Genomic DNA, 21,837 nt, shown 5'->3' with positions numbered 1-21,837 from the left:
CCCACAGCACAGGCAGTGCATTCTCGGCACCATTTCTCGATATCTTCTCTCATCCCAATCCAATAGAATCTCCTCCGTATAGTGGCCTCAGTCTTTTGCACCCCGAAGTGTCCGGACTGGTTGTGGTACATGTCCAGTACCAGGCTGGCATCCCGACGTGGCAGGAGAATCTGGTAGACACTATCACAGGACTCTTTGAAGGAATAGTTGGTGGCGATGTCTCCACAGTCTTACTAGTTCTGGGTCTGCACTCTTCCTGCGGATTCTCTCAGGGATTTTCCCACTGGTAAGGAAGTCGAGCAGTTCACCGAGGACTCTACTTTCGGACTGGAGCTTAATCCATCTTTCTTGATCGCCTCTAGACTCAGGATCATCTGATGAGGGAGGATCAGCAGCAGGGAGATTTTCAGTACGGATATTATCCTGCTGGGCGAATTTATTGTAGAACGCAGGCATCTCCACTTCTTCCCAGGCATCTTTTAGATCATCTGGGGCCTCTGTAGTGGGAAGCCGCGACAGGGCATCAGCATTATCATTGGAGCGGCCTGCCCGGTACTTCACAGTAAAGTCATAGTTGGCAAGGCGGGAGGCCCATCTTTGCTCCAGTGCCCCTAACTTGGCCGTGTTCAGATGCGCCAGGGGATTATTGTCCGTGAAGGCAACAAACGGTGTGGCAGCGAGATAGTCTTTGAACTTTTCAGTCACAGCCCACACTAAGGCAAGAAACTCCAGCTTGAAAGAACTGTAATTCTGATCATTCTTTTCGGCCCCCTTCAGGGATCTGCTGGCGTAGGCAATTACCCTTTCTTTGTTGTCTTGCACTTGAGCCAACACGGCCCCCAGGCCTCTTTTACTGGCATCCGTGTAGAGGAGGAACGGCTTCTGATAATCTGGGTAACCCAGAACAGGGGGTTCAGTCAACTTCTTCTTTAGGATTTGAAAGGCAATTTCTCGTTCTTGGTTCCATTCAACAGGAATAGGGGTTTTCGGGCTCTTTTTTGGATGCCCCCTCAACAGTTCCTGGATGGGATCCGCAATTTGTGCGAAGTGCGGGATGAAACGCCTGTAGTACCCTGCAAAACTGAGAAAGCTTCTCACCTCTTTCACGGTCGTTGGAGTAGGCCAGTTGCGGACAGCAGCAAGTTTATCAGGATCAGGCTGTATTCCGTCGGCACTGACAACGTGCCCAAGGTATTTGACCGCTGGTTTCAGCAGGTGGCACTTGGATGGCTTGATCTTGAGGCCATATTTAGCAAGAACTTGAAACACCTCACCCAGGTGCTTTAGATGGTCCTCATACGTTTTGGAGTATACAATGACGTCATCCAGATACAAGAGTACAGTCTCAAAATTCCTATGGCCTAAACAACGTTCCATCAGCCTCTGGAACGTTCCTGGAGCGTTACACAGTCCAAACGGCATATAATTGAATTCAAACAGGCCCATAGGTGTAGTGAAAGCAGTCTTTTCTCGATCTTCTGGGGCCATGGGTACTTGCCAGTACCCACTGGTTAAGTCCAAGGTAGAGAAATAGGCTGATGACCCCAGAGCAGTCAAGGACTCTTCAATGCGTGGCAATGGATATGCATCTTTGTGGGTGATTTGATTAATTTTTCTGTAATCCACGCAGAACCTTATGCCGCCATCTTTTTTTCGGGCAAGAACTAGGGGCGCAGCCCAGGGACTATGGCTGTCCCGGATTATATTAGAGTCTTTCATCTCTTTTATCATCTCTTTCACAGACTGATAGGTAGTAGGTGGTATGGGTCTGTGCCTCTCCTTAATAGGAGGATGAGAGCCGGTGGGTATGGTGTGTTTGATTACACTGACCTCTCCATAGTCCGTGGAATGCTTGCTGAAAGCCTGGTGGTGCTCCTTCACCAGCTTCAGGACTCCCTCTATTTGCTCTTTTGGGGTGGATTCGTTCCCCATATGTAGTTCTTCCCACCAGGATGTCGTAGGGGTGCTGCTGCTCTGTGTGGTCTGGAACGCCTCCGTGGCAGGCAGACGGATCACATCCTGGAAAGACACTTGAAAAAGCTGAGCAACTGGGCAGTGTTTAAGGAGAGTAATGGGATGATCACCAAAGTTAATTAAGCGGACAGGCACTTTACCTTGAGACACAGTCACCATGCTCTTGGCTGTCCGTACGAAGGGATGATTTTCAAAGGAAATAGGTTCCACTAGGGCTTGATAGTCCTGGCCCTGGATCCCTAACACTGCACGGCACCACAGGATGATCTGGGAGTTTGGAGGCAGAATTACCGGTCGGTTATCCCGGATCCGGACAGTGCAAATTTCTCCTTTCTTGTTGGCAAACTTTTGTTGAGCACTCAGCACACTAATAGTCTTTTGGATAACTCTTCTGGAAGCAGGTGAGGCTGAAGATATAGTTTGATTTAAGGCGTCAAGCACTTCAGAGTAACAATTTTTCAGAACGTTAGTCCCTAAGATCACAGGGTGTCCTCCTTTATCTCCTGCTTGTACCACAATCACGCCTTGCTGTGGCAGGGTGGCTTCTCCCACTTGAAGGGTAGGTTCCCAATACCCATGCACTTCCACTGGCTTACCGTTGCTGGCGATGATATCTAGCCAGGACTCTGGTGGCTGGGTGAGAAGACTTGGATCCTAGAACTTGTCAAAGGCAGGCCGTTGAATGGTGGTGACCTGTGACCCAGTATCCAAGAGGGCTTCAAAGGGTACTCCGTTGATGCATATATTAATTTTTGGACGGGATCCTACATACTTAGGCATCCAGCTTGGATCCTTTGGACCTACTGTTCTACCTCCCGAGGGGCGGTCCTCTGCCTCAGGGGTTGCCCGTTTAACTGCCAGCACATTGATTCAGTATGTCCATATTTCTTGCAGTGGTGACAGACAGGCTGTTTTTTGCTTCTGGGCCGGTACCTTGGTCGCCCATCAGGCTCTTTTGGATATACGTCTCCATATGCAGGTGGGAGCCTTGGAGGAAGAGGACTTTCATCTTCTAGTAATAATGGTCTCTCCCATTCCTCTATCTTTTTGCACACCTTCTCTAGACTTAGAGTAAGATGGTTCACTTGCTCCATGAGGGCTGCCACTACGTCTGTAACTGGAGCTTGGGTCGCCTGACTGACTCCTGCAGGTCCCACATTAACAGTCTTTGGTTGGCAAGCCTGGGGTTCATAGGAGGCTGCCGGCCCTGGAGCAGGGTTCTGGCCTAATATACTGATGGCCAATTCTTTAAAGTCCAGAAATGCACAGTGGGGGTGTTGAGCTGACAACATGCGTAGCTGGCCCTTTAAATGCTCATTACTTACGCCCGCAATGAATTGCTCTCTGAGAGTCCGGTCCTGGTCCTCAGCTTCTTTAGGATCCACTTGGACTACCGCTCTCAGTGTCTCTTGTAAGGACAGGGCAAAATCGCGGAGCGACTCTCCAGGCTGCTGCTTTCTGCTGAAGAAACGCATTTTAACTTCTGACACCGTTCTGGCCTCAAACGTGGTGCCCAAGCGATCAAAGATCTGTTCCAGGCTACTTTTCTCAGAGCGGGGCCACGACATGACTTCCCTGCGGGCGGCCCCTTCCAACTGAGCTAGGAGGATCTCCATTTGCTGTTCGGCAGTTATGGGGTAAAGCCGGAACAAGGCCAGTATCTACTCCCTAAAGTCCTTTAACTTATGGGCTTCCCCTGAATAACGTGGGAACCAGGGGGCCCCAAAATAGTACGGCATAGTTAGCGGCATCATGCTTGGCGGTGCCGCGGCGGCAGGGGCCCTAGGGTCGGCTGGGGATACTCCAGAAGGCACGACTGGGGCCACCTGTCCGATTTCCTCAGGTGTGGACATGGCGTTGCTAGGTGGGTATGGCCCTTTAAATGTAGCAGAGCGGACCGGAGCAGCAATGATAATAACTTTTTTTTTTTTTTCCACAGAAAAGTCTTTTGTCGCTAACGGGGCTCCCTCCAGTGCCCTGGCAGGGGTCGGGAACGTTCCGGTAAGGTAAATAGCAGAGCCGGCAACAGTTTTAAGTTGGTACTCACTCCGGTGGTGCTCGCTCCAAGTCTCGCGAGATGCGCGGCTACGGGCGTCGGACGTCCTGCGTACAGCGTCAGCAGGTGGGCGCGGCCTCTCGTAGCTCCGGGACTCAGGTAGGCGGCACCCTTTTCTCCTCGCCGGCTGGGTGATGACTCCGCCTGGTTCTTTTCGCGCCAAACAGTTCACCGGGCGCACTTGTAATCCACCTCAGGTTTAAGTGGCAAAATGGCTGTCTATTCACTGACAGCAAGCGGTGGCTTAAACAAGCAGCAAACAGTCCAGAAAACACTATCTTCACACCGCTAATTATGACAGTTCTTTGGCCCAGCAATTTTGAATAAAACAATAGGGCTTGGTCACTTTAAGGCAGTCTTTAGCACACAGTTTTGTATCCGCAATGGCGCAGGAATGTTCCGTAAATCCTGTTCGTGACGCCAATTTATGCAGCACGCCAGACCTGCAGGGTATTGCGATGTGAGGTCACGGTTATGGGCAATCGAGGGTTGCTCACTGTATTGGAGAACCCTGGGCAGGCATGCGGCAGTGAAGGAGAGGTAGACACAGTTCCTCTGGGGCACACTCTGTATATAGGGACCAGGCCTGATGGTGGATGAGGTGCCCTGGATGTTACAGGTATTTTTAGTGCCTGGGGCAAGGTCCCTGTTGGATTCGTGACGCCAGTGCCTGTAACGGTGGCCCACCGATTTGTAGGAGGAATAACTGAGTACGCAGTGGATAAACCAAACGTTGCTTTACTTGGTGAACACAGTCCAACTTTGTACATACAGTTACAGGTGATTGTGATGATAATGCAGTCCCTTGAACAATACTTCACAAGCAGGTAGACTTTAAATAGTGGCAGGAATTAATCATGCAAGATACTTGGAGGGTGCAACAGTTAATGCTTTGCAGTGCAATGCTGCTCTATTCCCTTCAGCTATTCTAGCTGGCTGAATCCCAAGGCCCGGATGCCTAAATGCTGGCTTTATAAATCCTCTCTCCAGTATTGGCGCTTGCTGTACTTTATAGAACCTCTGCCCATCAGGGTACTTATCTGACTTGTATTATCCTTGCTTGGTTGGGAAGCTGCAGGTTTCTCCCAGGAGGTGCTGTCCTGCAACTGGGGTGTCTCTACTGAGCTAATCCTAGCCTCAGGAGCTTCAGGTGGACGAAGTAACTCCTCTAGTCCCCTGGAATGAACTAACCCTCCCCTGTCTGGGCCTTCCTATATATATATCTAGGGCTCTCTGGCTCCCTCTAATGTCTGGGAGGCTAAACTGCACCCTAACTAGGCCTGACACCAGTTAAACACAGGGAAATGCATACACATAACATTAAATGTAATAAAGACACATTAACCCCTTTTGTGCAGTGCCCACCTTAACCTAGTGGGACACTACATTGCAACTTGCCCGTTTAGAGACTCGATTAGCGATTCCAAACCGGTAATTTGCTCACATCTTGAACAAAGAAATACACCCTAGAACGGCCGTTCCAGGACTGCATACATCATGCAAGATGTGCACTGGACTGCGTTGTCAATTGTGCAACACATACTAAATGGGGATTACACCACAAAAGCAAAAAATACAATACAATGTAGTAATAAGAAACAGGCTAATTGCAGTCCCCCACTGAAGCCCCTTAATCTAAAGTCACTTAAAGGGGTTATCCGAGTTAATAAAAAAAATAAAAAAAACACTTAAAATCCATCAGGATATACATATAATTTGGTTAAGCTTGATTTCATCAAGTTAAAACCCATATTTGCACCTTTTCATGGTCCTGTCATTGCTTTGTTTACATGCTGCAGTACAAGGTGAGGGGGCGTGTAACAACAAAGCCTGAGCTCTGCCTCATGAATATTTCTGGGCGTGAACAACCTGACCTTCCCCGCCCCCTGCTCTGCACTTTGCAAAAAATAAAAATAAATACACACACAGGGCAGAAGATCTCCCTGTCACATTGCAGCTGTAAAAGTTATGTTATTTTTCATACATTTCTTTCATGTTTGGTTTTGTTTCTAGTCTAAAAATTTTCTTTCTGTTATTACAGTATATCAAGGAGGATGTATTTGCACTAATTCCAAATTCCGTCACCATAGAAAATGAATGGGTCCGCACCCGTTCCGCAAAATTGCAGAACAAATGCAGACCCATTTGCGGATGTGTGAATGGAGCCTAAGGCTACTTTCACACTAGAGGCAGGATCGATCCAACAGGCTGTTCACCCTGTCGGATCCGCCCTGCCGCTATTTGGCCGTGCCGCTGGACTGCCGCTCTGTCCCCATTGACTATAAAGGGGACGGTGGTGGAGCTATGGCGCAGCACGGCAGTGCACAGCGAGCGGCCACTTGACTAAAAGTCCTGGATTTTCGACTTTTTATGGTATTTTCACACTAGCGTTATTAGTGTGATCCGGCAGGCAGTTCCATCGTCGGAGCTGCCCGCCGGATCCGCCAATCAGTGTGACAACTGACAGCATTTGTAGATGGATCCAGGTGCGGATCCGTCTAGAAATGCATTGCAATAACGGATCCGTCTATCCGCTTGCCATGTCGATGGACGGATCCCTCTTGCAGTCTTTTTCACAGTTTTCATGTTCTGCGCATGCCCAGACCGGAAGGGCGGATCCGTCCTTCAGTTGTTTTGCAACGCCGGATCCGCACGGCAGCTCCGTCGTCAGAGCTGCGTGCCTGCTGGATCCGCCGATCAGTGTGACAACTGACAGCATTTGTAGACGGATCCAGGTGCGGATCCGTCTAGAAATGCATTGCAATAACGGATCCGTCCAGCGGCACCGTCAAATAGCGGCAGGGCGGATCCGACAGGGTGAACAGCCTGTCGGATACGTCCTGCCGCTAGTGTGAAAATATCATTAGCATTATCTGTATCTAAGCAATATCTATATTATTCAAATATATATTCAATATGGATATTGCTTAGATAAATCCATATATTGGTGGCAGATAAGGATTTTATATAGCTGAATAATGATGATGATGATCAGGGGCGTAGCTAGAAATGCATGGGCCCCATAGCAAAAAAATTTCATGGGCCCCCTCCCCCAATCTCCCACCGCCACATATCTATGGGGCCTCCCACCACCCCTTCCAGAGCTCCCACACAAACACCCATCCTAGATCTCCCACCGCCATGAGCATAGAAAAGTCAGAGGAAAAAACAAATAAGCCGCTGCTCCATCCCCATTGACTATAATGGGGACGGGGATGGAGCTTCGGTGCAGCACGGCAGTGTGCGGTGAAAGGCTGGCGGACGAAAAAGTACTGCAAGTCCGACTTTTTCATCCGGTGGCCTCTCACTGCGCAGTGCCGTGCTGGGCCGGAGCTCCGCCCCCATCCCCATTATAGTCAATGGGGACGGAGCAGCGGTCCAGCGAAATAGCGGCAGGACGGATCCGACAGGCTGAACAGCCTGCCGGATCCGTCCTGCCGCAAGTGTAAAAGTACCCTTAGTCTGTCATATAAGGAGGGGGGGGGAAGAAACCCCAGAACTAGAGTGTGCCCCCCAAAAGAAGGAAGGGGCGCCCTCCTTATCACTGCTGGCATCTCTTTTTAACTTCAGATCATCAGACTCTCACTCACTAATTACAGCACACACCCCTGTAGTGTCCACCATCAGACAGGGGAGGGAAGAAACCCCAGTTGGGGGGCACACTCTAGTTCTGGGGTTTCTTCCCTCCCGTCTGATGGTGGACACTACAGAGGTGTGTGTGCTGTAATTAGTAAGTGAGAGTCTGATGATCTGAAGTTAAAAAGAGATGCCAGCAGTGATAAGGAGGGTGCCCCTTCCTTCTTTTGGGGGGCACACTCTAGTTCTGGGGTTTCTTCCCTCCCCTGTCTGATGGTGGACACTACAGGGGTGTGTGTGCTGTAAATTTGTAATTAGTGAGAGTCTGATGATCTGAATTCTGAAGTTAAAAAGAGCTGCCTGCAGACCTGCAATGATAAGGAGGGCGCGGGGGGCCCCAAGAGAGGGAAGGGGGCAGGGGCACCCACGCCCTCCTTCACTTCAGGTCTGCAGGCAGCTCTTTTTAACTTCAGAATTCAGATCATCATTATCAACATCATCACGATACTGATCATCATAATCTTCTTAGTACTAAGTTCTCACAATTCTTTTTCACTTAATCACTTACTTTTAGAGGCACACTGGCACAGTCAGAACAGCAACAGCTGTTACAGCAGGCACTGGGCAGCCGCAGGCACAGTCACAGAGGCAGCTCACAGTGGAGTGGACGCCGGAGTGGAGACCACTGACCAGTTGAGGAGGAGGCAGGAGCACCGGCCGGGAGCAGACTGGAGAAGGGTCGGACCGGTCACCGGTCCCACATCGCAGGCAGGCTGAGCTGAGGCACAGGCTGGCAGCAGTGAGACTGACACTCTCAGTCATACTCAGATACTGCTGCGGCGGGAATCTGACTGGCGCCGCGGCGGGAGTTGAGACCACTCCCTCCTAGACTCCAGGACCAGGTAGTACACACCCCGTGACCCCGGCCCGACCCCCTCCACCGCAGCCTATCTCATCTGCTGCCCGGCCCCGTCGTGCCCTTACTGCCCTGCTCTCTCCTAACTCCTTCTCCCCAGCCAGGCCCGGGCCGCGGACTGCCCACGGACGGGCCGGCAAGTGTATGTAAAAAAATAAATAAAAAATCAACAGGCCCGGGCGGGCCCCCAGTGGCGTAGGGCCCCATAGCCACTGCTATGGTTGCTATGGCGATCCCTACGCCACTGATGATGATAATAATGATGGCCAATTATTTATTTATATTACCCAGGGGGTGTTGAATGTGTACTAGTGTGTGTGTGGGGGGGGGGGGGGGGCAGGGCTGTAATAACGATCCCCAGATGCAGAGGGGAACGTTTACAAACTGCCACCTCTAGCCCCAGTGAATGCAGGAGGGACAAACATACCCTGTGCTGCTGGAGAAGAGATCACATAGCAGAGCTGAGGCAGTGACAAGAGCTGGAGGGGGGAGGGCACCAGAGGCTCTGACGTCTCGTTTACACAGCCTGGACACTCCCTCAAGCAGAGAGAAGCTTGTAAACGGGACGTCAGTGCTACTGACGTCAGGTGTAACATGACCCTGAACTGAACTGGCCAAACAATGATAGATAGGTGATGAAAGTGATTTTAAGAATCTTTCACTGGTCTACAATAAATGCAATTAGAATAGATTTATTTAAGTCGGATAACCCCTTTAATCTTAAGTCACACACTTACGCAACCACGCGTCACGGTCAAACTCGCGTTATATATCTCCTTATATAAATATAAATGCAGCTCACTACACCAGCCTGGTTTGTTTCCCTCTGGATTCAAAAAGGCTGTGCTGCTCTTACTGCTGAGATTTTATAGCCTCCTAATTAAACAGCCACACCCTAATTGCTCACCTGTGCAACCCCTGGAGAAGGAAAAAAAAAAGTGTTATCACAGCACACAATATGGACAGACACAGCCACTCATCAATGTCCACAAATAATTTAGCTCTCAGATACTCCCTCACTTAATCTTAAGTCACACACTTACGCAGCCACACTTAATCAACCACGCGTCGCGGTCAAACTCGCGTTATATATCTGCTTATATTAATATAAATGCAGCTCACTGCACCAGCCTGGTTTGTTTCCCTCTGGATTCAAAAAGGTTAAATGCACTTGATGACAGCTTGACCCTGATGTAGGATATAGCAAAAAATAACCACACTATTGATGGTTAAATGTACTTGGTGGTAGCTTGTGCTGGCGCACCACAAGCCACAAAATGGTCGCCGATCACCCCAGAAAAAAGTGACTGAAAAACGCTCTGGGCAGCCTAAAAAAAGTGAGCAATTCAATATCAGCACTTCAATGATCCACAGCTGGAGATCGATCACAGAATGAAGTCTTTTGGAGGAGTTAATCTGCCTAATCTCGCCCTAACGTCGCAGCAGCAACCTCTCCCTATGCTTGAATCAGCAGAGTGACGTGCAGCGCTACGTGACCCAAGCTTATATAGAGGCTGGGTCACATGCTGCACTGGCCAATCACAGCCATGCCAATAGTAGGCAAGGCTGTGATGGCCTCTTGGGCCAAGTAGTATGACGCTTGTTGATTGGCTGCTTTGCAGCCTTTCAAAAAGCGCCAAGAAAGCGCCGAACTCGAACCCGAACCCGGACTTTTACGAAAATGTTCGGGTTCGGGTCCGTGTCACGGACACCCCAAAATTCGGTACGAACCCGAACTATACAGTTCGGGTTCGCTCATCCCTATTTATGAGTGTAGGAGTCCCACTACCTGAACAATTGTACCACAATGTGAATGAGGCCCTCCTTTATGTGATATACAGGTTGTATCGGAGTGCCTCTTCCTTGTAATTTTTGGCAGCAGTTGCACTTTATATACAAGTAAATGTACAGGAAAGAATGTTTCCTAACAATTTTTCCTCTAAAATAGATTTTATCTTCGGTTTGGTGCGTATTATTGTTAGTCCGTAAAAGTCCGTAAATCATTCCCAGCAGCCACCTGGAAGTCCAAGATGCATCTAGACATCCTCCCCATGCTGTTCCCAAATCATTTCAGTGGTGTTTCCATCAATTTCTCACCTTTTCCTATGAACTAGGCACCCTCCCCTCTTCAGAGCAGGGGGTGCCTGGTTTAATGCTCGGGTTCTCCCATTGACTTCTATTTTTCTCGAGTGCTCGGTAGAGCACCCGAGCATCCCGATGTGTTCGGCCAGAGCACCCAAGCACTTTGGTGCTCAATAAACACTAGTCCTGACATCATCAGATCATGTGACACTAACCACACCCTTTGTTCATACTAATAACGCTTCCTACATCCTAGATTACAAAGCTCCAAACTACAGAAACTGAATATCAAAACTGATTTGCCACAGGGTGCAATGGCAGGGCAATAACTTTAGAATAAGGCAGTTTTAATAAATGGTGGTATTCGGGAAAAGTGATATAACAGCGATACCTGTCGGGCAGGATACATTTATATGAGTGGCACAACCCCTTTAAGTGCAATGAGGATGGGCCCAAGCCACACTGTGCAACCTTTCTCTTCCTGCTTCCTCTACCAGCCTATCCCTTGTTTTGATGGACAGGGCCAGGCAAGATGACTATGCAGGAAACTTGCCATGTCAATCAAGAAGGGGATGGGAGACTACTCTATTGTTTGGGACTTTAAAATGGGACAGGACATCAAAATGAGAATTTTGCATGGTTAATATTAAAAGTGAGTCAAAAATGGGATGGGGGCACCAGGACCTCCCTTCATGACTGGTTAGGAGTGTGCTAAGGGCCTAATATTTATCTTTGTTATAACCATCTTCCATGTACACTACTGCTTCAAGGGACAAAATGTAAGCATGATGTCGTCAACTACTACTTACATTCATCATCTCCTTGCAAATAATCTGAGGGATTTTAGGATTCTTCCATATCATACATTGTACACTAATATGTTAAATTAACCGCATTAACTGCAATGCGCTCATCTCTTGAGGTATGATTCACTGAGTCTAGTGAATCATCGTGAAAGTTTAATTTAAACCTCTTCAGACCATTTAGTGCCACCCGCGTCCAAGTAATGAATGATATTCATATGTGCGTCTCGTGAAAGTAAGTAATTATCCTGTTCCCTCTGCTATTAAACATTGTGTGAGTCTGTGACAAGTGGAGGGATCCATTTAAAATGCCACCAGGACATAAAATATAATTATGCGACTACATCGTTTTCTAGAAAAAGTGACAGAAGAAATGTTTACACAATGTGATAGCTTGTTCTTATTTGTTTGCTTGGTTCTTTATAGCGGACAAGAAATCATGGCTCCACACATCTTACCATGGTACGACTATGCAGTTTGACCACATTTAGGCTTACAGTCATAGGCACAGGATCAGAATGGTGGAAGCCTACAGCACTGTTTTATTGAGCCATTAGAACCTTTTTGTTGTCCTATGTTCCTTATATAAGTAAACACTGAGAATGTCATCTCTATGTTATGGCCGTGGGTGTGGATCCACTGTTTCAACCAACAGATATGACTTTGGGTTACTCCGTTATCTGGCAGTCCCCTGGTTTTCACCGCTCAACTTGTCTACAGGGATCTGGACTTCATTGTAGAGGAACCACTAGGCCACTACTTCCTAGAGTAGTCTTGTATTATGGACTGCTGGCCCCTGGGGGTCAAGACACACTGGTGCTGAATAGTCAAGCAAAACTGTAGTCAGAGACAGGTAGAGTACAATCAATCTGAGAAACAGTCCGAGATCAAGCAGAGGTCATGTTAAGCAGTGGAGGGTCAATATCCAGGAAATGGGCAGAAGTCGGTACATGGGCAGACAAAAGAATACAGCACACCTTTTAAGGGAACTAGCAAGGTTGACATCCTAATGCTCAAGCATCTTCCACAAGAGAAGGTGCCCAAGGTATAGCCTGGAGAAGAATAAGGGACAATGCAGCCTCAGCTGCCAGGTCCGCCGAGAACAGGAGAGCAGGAAGCGGGTCCGAGCAGAAGGGATAAAGATTCTCAGAGGTAGTATATAAAAACAGGCGGCACTCACCAATGTAGAAAATGTACTCTTTTATTGTCTCCAACAACACCATATACATGAGGCAGGGGCGGAACAACTTCCATGCAGTCAAACAAAGCAGCGACGGCCGTTTTGCACACTCGCGCTTCCTCAGGCCACTGACATCATCACGCTATTTGCGCGCTCCATTTAAATGTTGCTCAACAGGGTTGTCATAGTGACAAATGATGCTACCCCGTTCCAACATATTTTGTAAAAGCTCATCAAAGCAAACAAATTAAAAACAAAAAAACACAATATATAGACAGATCATCTTATTCATAAAAAACACTAAGATCATTCTTATCATTAAGGCCTAACGGGCCCTTTTGCTCTGGAGTGAAAAATCCACCTTGCTTCCTTTTGTAGCAGTAGGCGATGTCTATCTCCCCCTTGTGGGGGGTTCGGGACATGCTCGATCCCTGAGAAACGTAAAAAGTTTGGATTTCCTCCATGTGCTTCCCTCATATGGTCTATCAACCTGGGGCATCCTTTTCCTTATCTAATCGAATTCACATGTTCCCTGAATCTCTCATACATGCATCTGATTGTTTTACCTATATAAAAACATTGGCATGTTAATAAGTATACCACATAGGTACTTAATTACTACATGTAATTAAACTGGTAACCTTATGACAGATCCCCCCGAAATTCCAGATCTTATTTTGAGCATTGTATTTACAAAAGGCACAATTTCCACATCTAAAATTACCTTTTGTTCTCCTATCCTGTAGCCAATTGCTACGTCTTTTTTCTATATAACGACTTCTCACAAACCTATCCTTTATGGTATGGCTCCTTCTAAACCTCACCAGCAGTTTAGGTTTGGGGATCAATGGTATAGGCAGAAACATAGTACTGCCATGGGGACACTAGTGTCCTGTACATTTGCAAATATTTATTTTGCTAGGTTTGAGGACAGATTTGTGTTTTCTGTCAATAATCTGTATTTATGTTATATCAAACTATTTCTGCGATATGTGGATGACATTTTCATAATTTGGTCAAGTACCGTGTCCCAATTCTCAGAATTTGTGACATATTTGAATGAGATAAGTTAAATGAACATGAAATTCACTTGTAATTATAAAGGTCAGACTCTAGAGTTTTTGGATGTGGCTGTTTTGGTGAAAGACAATGAGTTGGTCACGGAGGACTATCGTAAGCTCAGAGCAACAAACTCCTTGCTGCACCACAACAGTTTTCACCCATACAGTGTAAATGATCAGTCCCTTATGGACAATTTGTCAGACTCAAAACGATAACTAGCACTGGGAAAGGATATAGGATACAAGCCCTGGAATTAAAAGAACACCTTTTGATTAGAGGATACCCAAAAGAAGCCCTAGACATAGCTATGAGAGAAGCAGGGGAGTTCTCCCAATGGGATTTATTGGAGGGTAATAAAAGAAGAAAAACTAGGAGGGATAGCTAAAAGAGGTTTATAATCTCTTTTAAATACAGCCCAATGGCGGAGAACATACGGAGGGCAATTTATAACAATTGGGATATCCTGAGAAATTATAGCAGCCTGGTGGAATATATGAAAAACAAACCACTGGTGGCGTTTAGAAGGAGCCATACCATAAAGGATAGGTTGGTGAGAAGTCGTTATATAGAAAAAAAAGTAGCAATTGGCTACAGGATAGGAGAACAAAAGGCAATTTAAGGCTACTTTCACACTAGCGGCAGGACGGATCCGACAGGCTGTTCACCCTGTCAGATCCGTCCTGCCGCTATTTCGCCATGCCGCCGGACTGCCGCTCCATCCCCATTGACTATAATGGGGACGGGGGGCGGAGCTCCGGCGTCAGTGCACGGCGAGAGGCCGCCGGACTAAAAGTACTGCTCAGCCCCCGTCCCCATTATAGTCAATGGGGACGGAACAGCAGTCCGGCGGCATGGCGAAATAGCGGCAGAACGGATCCGACAGGGTGAACAGCCTGTCGGATCTGTCCTGCCGCTAGTGTGAAAGTACCCTTAGATGTGGAAATTGTGCCTGTTCTGTCCTTCTACACGTTCACACAGTGTGCAGTCTGACATTCAGCATAAACCATTCTTGTCTTTAAAATAAGAGGACTGTTCTTTGTAGTCTAACTTGTTTATTGGTAAAACAGGAGTATTTGATTGGTAAAACTATAAGAATACAAATACCATGTATAAGTATTAAGGATAGAATTGAATGTACTGTAACATTACATTAACACTGAAGCACATGGTAAAATGGCTGCCTGTACATAAGACTGCACGTCTAGCTAACAGAAGTAACTCCCTGAGTAACAATTACAACTAACTAAACAGCTCTGCATAACATAAGGTCCCTGAAACAAAGGTGGATCTCTCACCAGATATGCTTTTACAAGGATGGTGGAGTTTGGGAAGGAGACATGCATAGGACAGCTCTGTACTGTGTCCTGGAGACTTCTCTTTCCCAGGATGCCTTGCAATAACCCACAATGCATTGCACTACCCACAATGCAGTAGTCTTTGTAACAAGAAAAACAAAGTGTAATACAATTTAACACCCCTAGATGGTGCTATGACCACATTAATTACTGCAGAAATACCAAAACTCTGGCAGACCTGATCTGTAACCATTTTCCCTTACCCTGCTGGGCAGAACAGTGCCTTTTGTAAATTCAATGCTCAGAATAAAATCTTATATTTCAGGGGATCTGTCATAAGGATACCAGTTTAATTACATGTAGTAAAGTACCTATGTGGTATACTTATTAACATATATCAACAAAGAGAACAGGTACCAAAAAATACCCAAAATATCAAAATTTAATTTGACATAAAAACATATACACTAATACACATTAGAGACAATACAAAATGCCCACATCGGCAGCTCACAAAGATCCCATAACAATACAGCTAGAGGAGATTACATGTGATATTCACAGCGAGATTACTAAAAGTCAGCATCACATACTGTATATCCATCAAGGAACATATCTATCTTAATAATTCACCTCAATATGCGATGCGAGTCTATCGGGTACCGATGATATATATGGAATATAGCAGGCTCAGTACATCAAGTATACACGTGTATGCATCAGAAAGGTGCAGTCATATGTGTACCGAGCAGGTCAAATCTCTCTTACCCGATATCTCGCTGTGTGTGAGTGAGCTGTCGCTGCCTGGCGTGGTCCTCTACGCACGTTTTGCGTTTAGCTTCTTCAGGAAGATTCTCTCCTACACCTCATCACAAATAACATGGCTCCTCCGGCAGCAAGGGTTCAATCAAGATTGGAGCAGCAGATGCTGGTCTTAATGAATCAGAGTCAATGGCTTATAAAAAGGTTTGAAGTTAGTGAAAGTGGAGGGCACTCATTACCTAGGAATGGATGGGTGTTGTTAGTATAAATAGTTGATGTTATAGAATAAATACAAATATGACAACAATATAACTAAAAATTGATTTTTATTGATAGATAAATAAGGAAAATTTTGTTGATATACAAAAAAGGGGGGAGGGAATAAAGGATACTGTCTACCACATATTAACACACTGACTTGAATATAAAGTCTAAAAAATATCCCAGACAGGAAATCAGCCAAGAGATAGCCACATTTAGACAAAATGTATAAACAGAAATCAAGAGACTAAAATGCTACAAAACAAGAAATAACATTACCAAGAAATAAAAAGACGCCATACAACAATTACAAACCAAGAATAGAAACACAATCAGGCCAGCAGACAAAGGCGGCGCCATTGTCATCCTAAACACCGATCAGTATGAACAGGAATGTAACAAACAATTATCGGACACCCAAACATACAGATCTTTGAAACAGGATCCGACAGAAAAATTCCACAAACAACTAGTGGAACTCTCCAATAAAGGCTATGAGAAGGAGATCCTTCTTGAACGAGAACGCAAATTCATAGTAGAAACACAAAAACACCTACGAGTCTTCTATTGCCTGCCAAAAATACACAAAGACCAAAAAAATCCCCCTGGACGGCCTATAGTATTCGGCATAGGTTCCATTTCTGCTTATTTATCCCAATACATTGATAGAATTCTACAGCCTATAGTGACACAAACCCCTTCGTACATTAAAGACACTACCGATATCATAGTAATATTAAAACAACTTACTATTAAGGAACATTGGATTATAGGCACCATGGATGTGAATTCACGGTACACCATCATAGAACATCAACAAGGCCTAGATGCCCTCAAAAAACAACTGATTTCAAACAACACTTAAAAAAAATGACCAAATTGTTTTTGTATTAGAAGGAGTATTATATATCTTAACTCATAATTACTTTACATTCAACTCAAAGTTCTATCTACAAGAAAAAGGCACAGCCATGGGCACCAGATTTGCACCCAGCTATGCTAATATCTTCATGGCCCAATGGGAGAACGATGTCATTGATCCTAAGCTGGGGACAAGTCTGGTGCTATGGAAAAGATACATTGAGGACATTGTCTTTATTTGGCGAGACACAGAGGACAATCTCAACAATTTCACACGAGAAATAAACTCAAACGATAAAAATCTTTGGTTTGTCACAACCACTCGGAAAACTCACGTAGAATTCCTAGACCTATCCATCAATATAGAGAATAACAAAATAGTGTGTAAAACACACTATAAGCCAGTTATGAAAAACAGTTATATCCCATATACCAGTTGCCACCTCCCCAGATGGCTCCTCAATATTTCCATGAGCCAATTCAGAAGAATCAAACATAACTGTACCACCAACAGACAAAACACTAAAACAAGAAGACAATCTCCGCATTATTCTACCCTTTCATGCTCAACACAAGAAAGTGGAACAAATAATAAATAAACACTGGTCACATCTTTTAAAAGATAAGACCATAGGACCCACCCTCACTGAAAAACCACGAATTACATATGCAGTACGCCAGTCCTTCAGGGTGAGCGAATGTGAGGTCCTGGGGGTCAGTTAACAGACTGAGGGTTGCTCTTGGTACTCACAATTTGTAGTATACCCTGGGCAGGCGTACAGCAGTGATGAAGATGCTGGCACATAGATCCTCTGGGGCACTCTCTGGATATAGGGTGGCACACCGATTGAACAGTTCCATATGTAGGATATTGGTATCAGGCAGGCTTTACATAAATGGCAGGTAGAATCCTAGCAAGATAACTCAGAGGGAATAAAACTCACAGATCAGGCTGTACTTTCTGAAGAATCCGGTCTGACTTTCTCCAAGGCCCGGATGCCTAATAGCTGGCCTTATCCTTGCGTAGGGAAACCTTCCTATGGTATAAATCCACTTGCTGTCAGTAACCTTCTGCCCTTTAGCTTTCTACTTGGCTGGATAAGGTTAGCACTGCTCTGTACTCTGCAAGATGCAGGATAACTTCAGGAGGAACTTCTTCTCCTGGACTAACTTCTGAGCTGTACTTACTCAGGACTTCAGGCAGGCTAGACTGAGCTACTTAGCCTCCTGGACTAGACTGAACTAACTCTTTCCTGTCTGGGCCTAACTATATATACTAGGGGGTTCCCTAGCTCCCTCTACAGCTTGGGAGGATAAACTAGACCCCTAGCAGGCCTGGTACACAGGAGATAACATGAAAATACACATTATAATGCAATACAAAATACCATGACCATGTTCCACAGGAGGTGGAGAACAACATGACCCAATTGACCCTTGAGTAGTGCCCACCTTTACGTAGTGGGACACTACACATACACCAAAGCCGCAAACCTAGGCCTAAAAGTAGCACCAACCATCAAGACCAAAACCACATTAAGCACCTCTTACTGGTTGTCATTCAAAGGTTTCCACAGGTGCGTCAAATGCAACAATTGTAAGACGACCTCTTTCCCTAGAAAAACAACAGAAATCACATCCACACACAATTCATATACATTTCAAATTAAAGATGGTCTAACCTGTGACTCAACATATGTCATTTATGTTCTAGAATGCCTATGCAATAAACAGTACTTGGACGCACTAAACGCACTCTCAAAAAAAGAGTCTCAGAACACATAACGAACATCAGAAAGGGGTTTGAATTACATTCAGTTTCCAAACATTATAAATACCACCATAACAGTGACCCTTCCACCCTGAGATTTGCAGCCATAGAGATGATCAGGAGACACTGGAGAGGTGGCAATCACATCATCAATATGTCCAGAATGGAATCAAAAAATATTTTTGAATTCGACACCTTTATGCCAGCCGGATTGAACGTGGAAATTCATAATCTAACCTGCTGTCACCACTTGGGCGGTGGCCCATCTGGGACGGGAAATCGAGGTCTGGCTGCTTACCAGCACCTCGATCTCCTCTCCTGGGTAGGCCCCGGGCCATCTTCTCAACATATAGACACACTACTTATCAAAAATTAGACACATCACTTACCTTTCATGTCCATCCAGGATTCTCCAGAAGGTGCCCCTTGCTTCTTTTACGAATGTATCCTTTGAGTAGCTAATGACAAAAACCAACAATATCGGGGGCGGAGCGTGACCGCGGACTGGATGGCAGCGTGAGAAAAAGCTCTCCTGCCACGTACTCTCACTGAGCATTGAAAAACACCTAAAATCACCTAAAATCAGGGCAAAATAGGCTGTTATCAATCCAGAGACGGTGAAGGTCCGGCTAAGACAAAGATTAACCAAGCGGCAGTTACAAAACTCTTTGCCAAAAGACATACGCATTCTCCCGCTTCTCAGGCCAAGATGGCGCCGGAGCTTACCCCTCACGGGGAATCAGAGGATGAACACCGCTCCAGCAGCGACGAGGAACAAGCTCCTGACGAAACGCCCACCGCGGCAGTGCTGAAGAAAGCTCTACCACAAGCACTGAAACCGTAAAGTGCTGACTTAGCTGATATAAAAAACTGACTTACATGCTCTCGGGTTCCGGACGGAGGCCTTGGAGACGACATGTTTGGAACTAACCTCCCATGCCTCAGCACTAGCAGTCAGAACAGAGCAGTTAGAGGTGCACGTGAATACAGCATTTACATTAATAGAAGTCCAGGAAAATAGAAGCAGGCGTAAAAACATTCGCTTCAAGGGAATTCCTGAATCCTGGGTGGGAGACGCTCTTCCTAAAGTGGCACAGGAGATATTTATCGATCTATTGGGCTCGGAACGTGCCATGCCAGTTGTGATTGAGCGCATACATAGGGCTCTGCGCCCGAAACTCAAGCCAAATGAACCACCCCGAGATATTATATGTGGGCTGCTATCGTACGTGGACACGGCCGCGATCCTACGCTCAGCCAGGGAAAAGGGCCCTGTTTGTTATGCAGGTGAAGAAGTATCCTTATATCAGGACATTGCACCTTCAACACTTCAGAAACAGCGCCTGCTACGTCCATTACTGAACAAGTTAAGAGCGAAAGGTCTTTAATACGCCTGGCTCTTTCCTTTTGGAATGTGATAAAGAATGGCAAGCGAATTGTCATAAAAACCCCAGCAGACCTTGAAGCTGCATGGTCTACCCTGGAAATAGAGCCTGTAGAAATACCATCCTGGTCCCCAGCCACGGATTTGGTACACTTACCACCCCTGCCGCACTCGGAGGACTGGCACACCATTACGCCCGAAACCTCAGAGAACCAAGAGACCCTCAGCCTTGGCCAGCTCACCACACCGCTGACTTCCAGGCCTTATACCTCACAACCTTTAATAATTCTCACTGCGGACAGTGAAGTCGCAACCAGAATCCTACAGATGTTGGTCTGATCACCTGTTTCAAGATGAACCTTCCGAAGTGACTGAAAAATCGTCTTCCTCACACAAATGTGAAGCTAATCCCTTAAAAGTCTATGGGAACTGTTCCTCGTTCAACACCCTTACTCACCCTCCCCTCCACTCCATTTATTCAGGATCTGACAACTACTTTAGTTCGCATCCACTATAAGAGTAAATAATTGATGATGGCTCCTACGCCCAGTACTCCCCCCCCCCCTTCCTATACCCCTATACCTACTCAGGTCTTCAACATTCGCTTCCTGATTTCCTATGGCTCCTTCTGGAGAATACCACTCAAGGTTCCGGCAACTCGAACTCTGATTCGAATTACATAAGGATGCGAATGAACCGATTTATAGAGTTATATGTTTATTGAATGCATAGATAGATTGCTTGTTTTTAGTTAGTAATGGTGCTCTTTCATTTCCTCCACTTCATACTCTGATGCCTTAGAGATTATAATACTGTCATAGCGTTGCGAAACCAATCGTCTGATATTGTAGATACTTTCTGTGACAGGATATGCTTGTTGATACTCATGAGTCTGACAGGAGACATATACTGGTTCTCCATTAAGTTTGCATATATAGGTTTTGTTACCCTTCCCTCTCCCCCCCCCTTTCCCTGGCTTATTGCTGTTTATGTAGCACATACTGCCTTATATTGGCGATTCTCTCTGTTATGCATAATGCTATGTTTTTGTACACCACAGGTCAAGATTTATCTCCGGATTTGAGGATTATCCTTTTCCCCCCTCTCTCACTTATTCATTTTATCGCTCTTCTTGATAGTCTCCGGACACATTCTCTTGTTTTCCAACTTTTCTCTCCACCTAGACTTCCTCCTCCCCTCTTCCTCATATTTTTTTCCTTCCTGCCACTCACTGGGTCGTCTCGACCCTCTCTTTTCCTTTACCGTTGCTTGTCCTATAAATCCTTCTTCCCAATATCCTAGTTCTTCCTCCCTACTCTATCACCCTACTTGCTTCTCCTCTACTACTTGTTTCAGGCGATAAGGGACCGCACGAATATGGGTGAAATTGGATGTGCTTCTTTTAATGTAAGTGGTTTAAATACCCTTAACAAGAGATACCATGTGCTCGACGTTCTCAGGAAACTTAAGGCTTCCATCATCTTCCTACAGGAGACCCATTGTAAGCAAAACAAAGTTCCCAAACTGCCCACTAGACATTTCACCAATTGGTATCATTCATGTCACTCTACCTCGGCATCCAAAGGGGTATCCATTGCTGTTCATCGGTTCTTGCCACTTAAAGTGCTGCAACAATATACTGACCCAGATGGTAGAATGTTATTTCTAAGAGCTCAAATCTATACGACTAAACTTACTCTAGCAAACATATATGCCCCTAATCATGCACAGATTCCTTGGTTATTGGATGCCTTAGATAAACTCAAGCTACCGTTTCCCCGAAAATAAGACCGTGTCTTTTATTAATTTTTGCTCCAAAAGATGCGCTAGCTCTTATTTTCAGGGGATGTCTTA

At 45.9% G+C, this 21,837-nt stretch overlaps 1 long non-coding RNA gene across 1 annotated transcript; it reads right to left on the bottom strand.

The window, feature by feature from the left end:
• Positions 1-221: 221 nt before the first annotated feature.
• Positions 222-17,924, bottom strand: LOC121001483. Its single transcript, XR_005779069.1, has 3 exons — positions 17,769-17,924; positions 9,702-9,710; positions 222-233 (listed from the first exon to the last, which is right to left on the bottom strand). It is a non-coding gene; the product is annotated as an uncharacterized LOC121001483 (long non-coding RNA).
• Between the last annotated feature and the right edge of the window lie 3,913 nt (positions 17,925-21,837).

Source organism: Bufo bufo, chromosome 5 (genome assembly GCF_905171765.1).
Source record: "Bufo bufo chromosome 5, aBufBuf1.1, whole genome shotgun sequence".
In the NCBI taxonomy this organism is placed as follows: Eukaryota; Metazoa; Chordata; class Amphibia; order Anura; family Bufonidae; genus Bufo; species Bufo bufo.
This window is presented reverse-complemented; position numbering and strand designations above follow the sequence as displayed.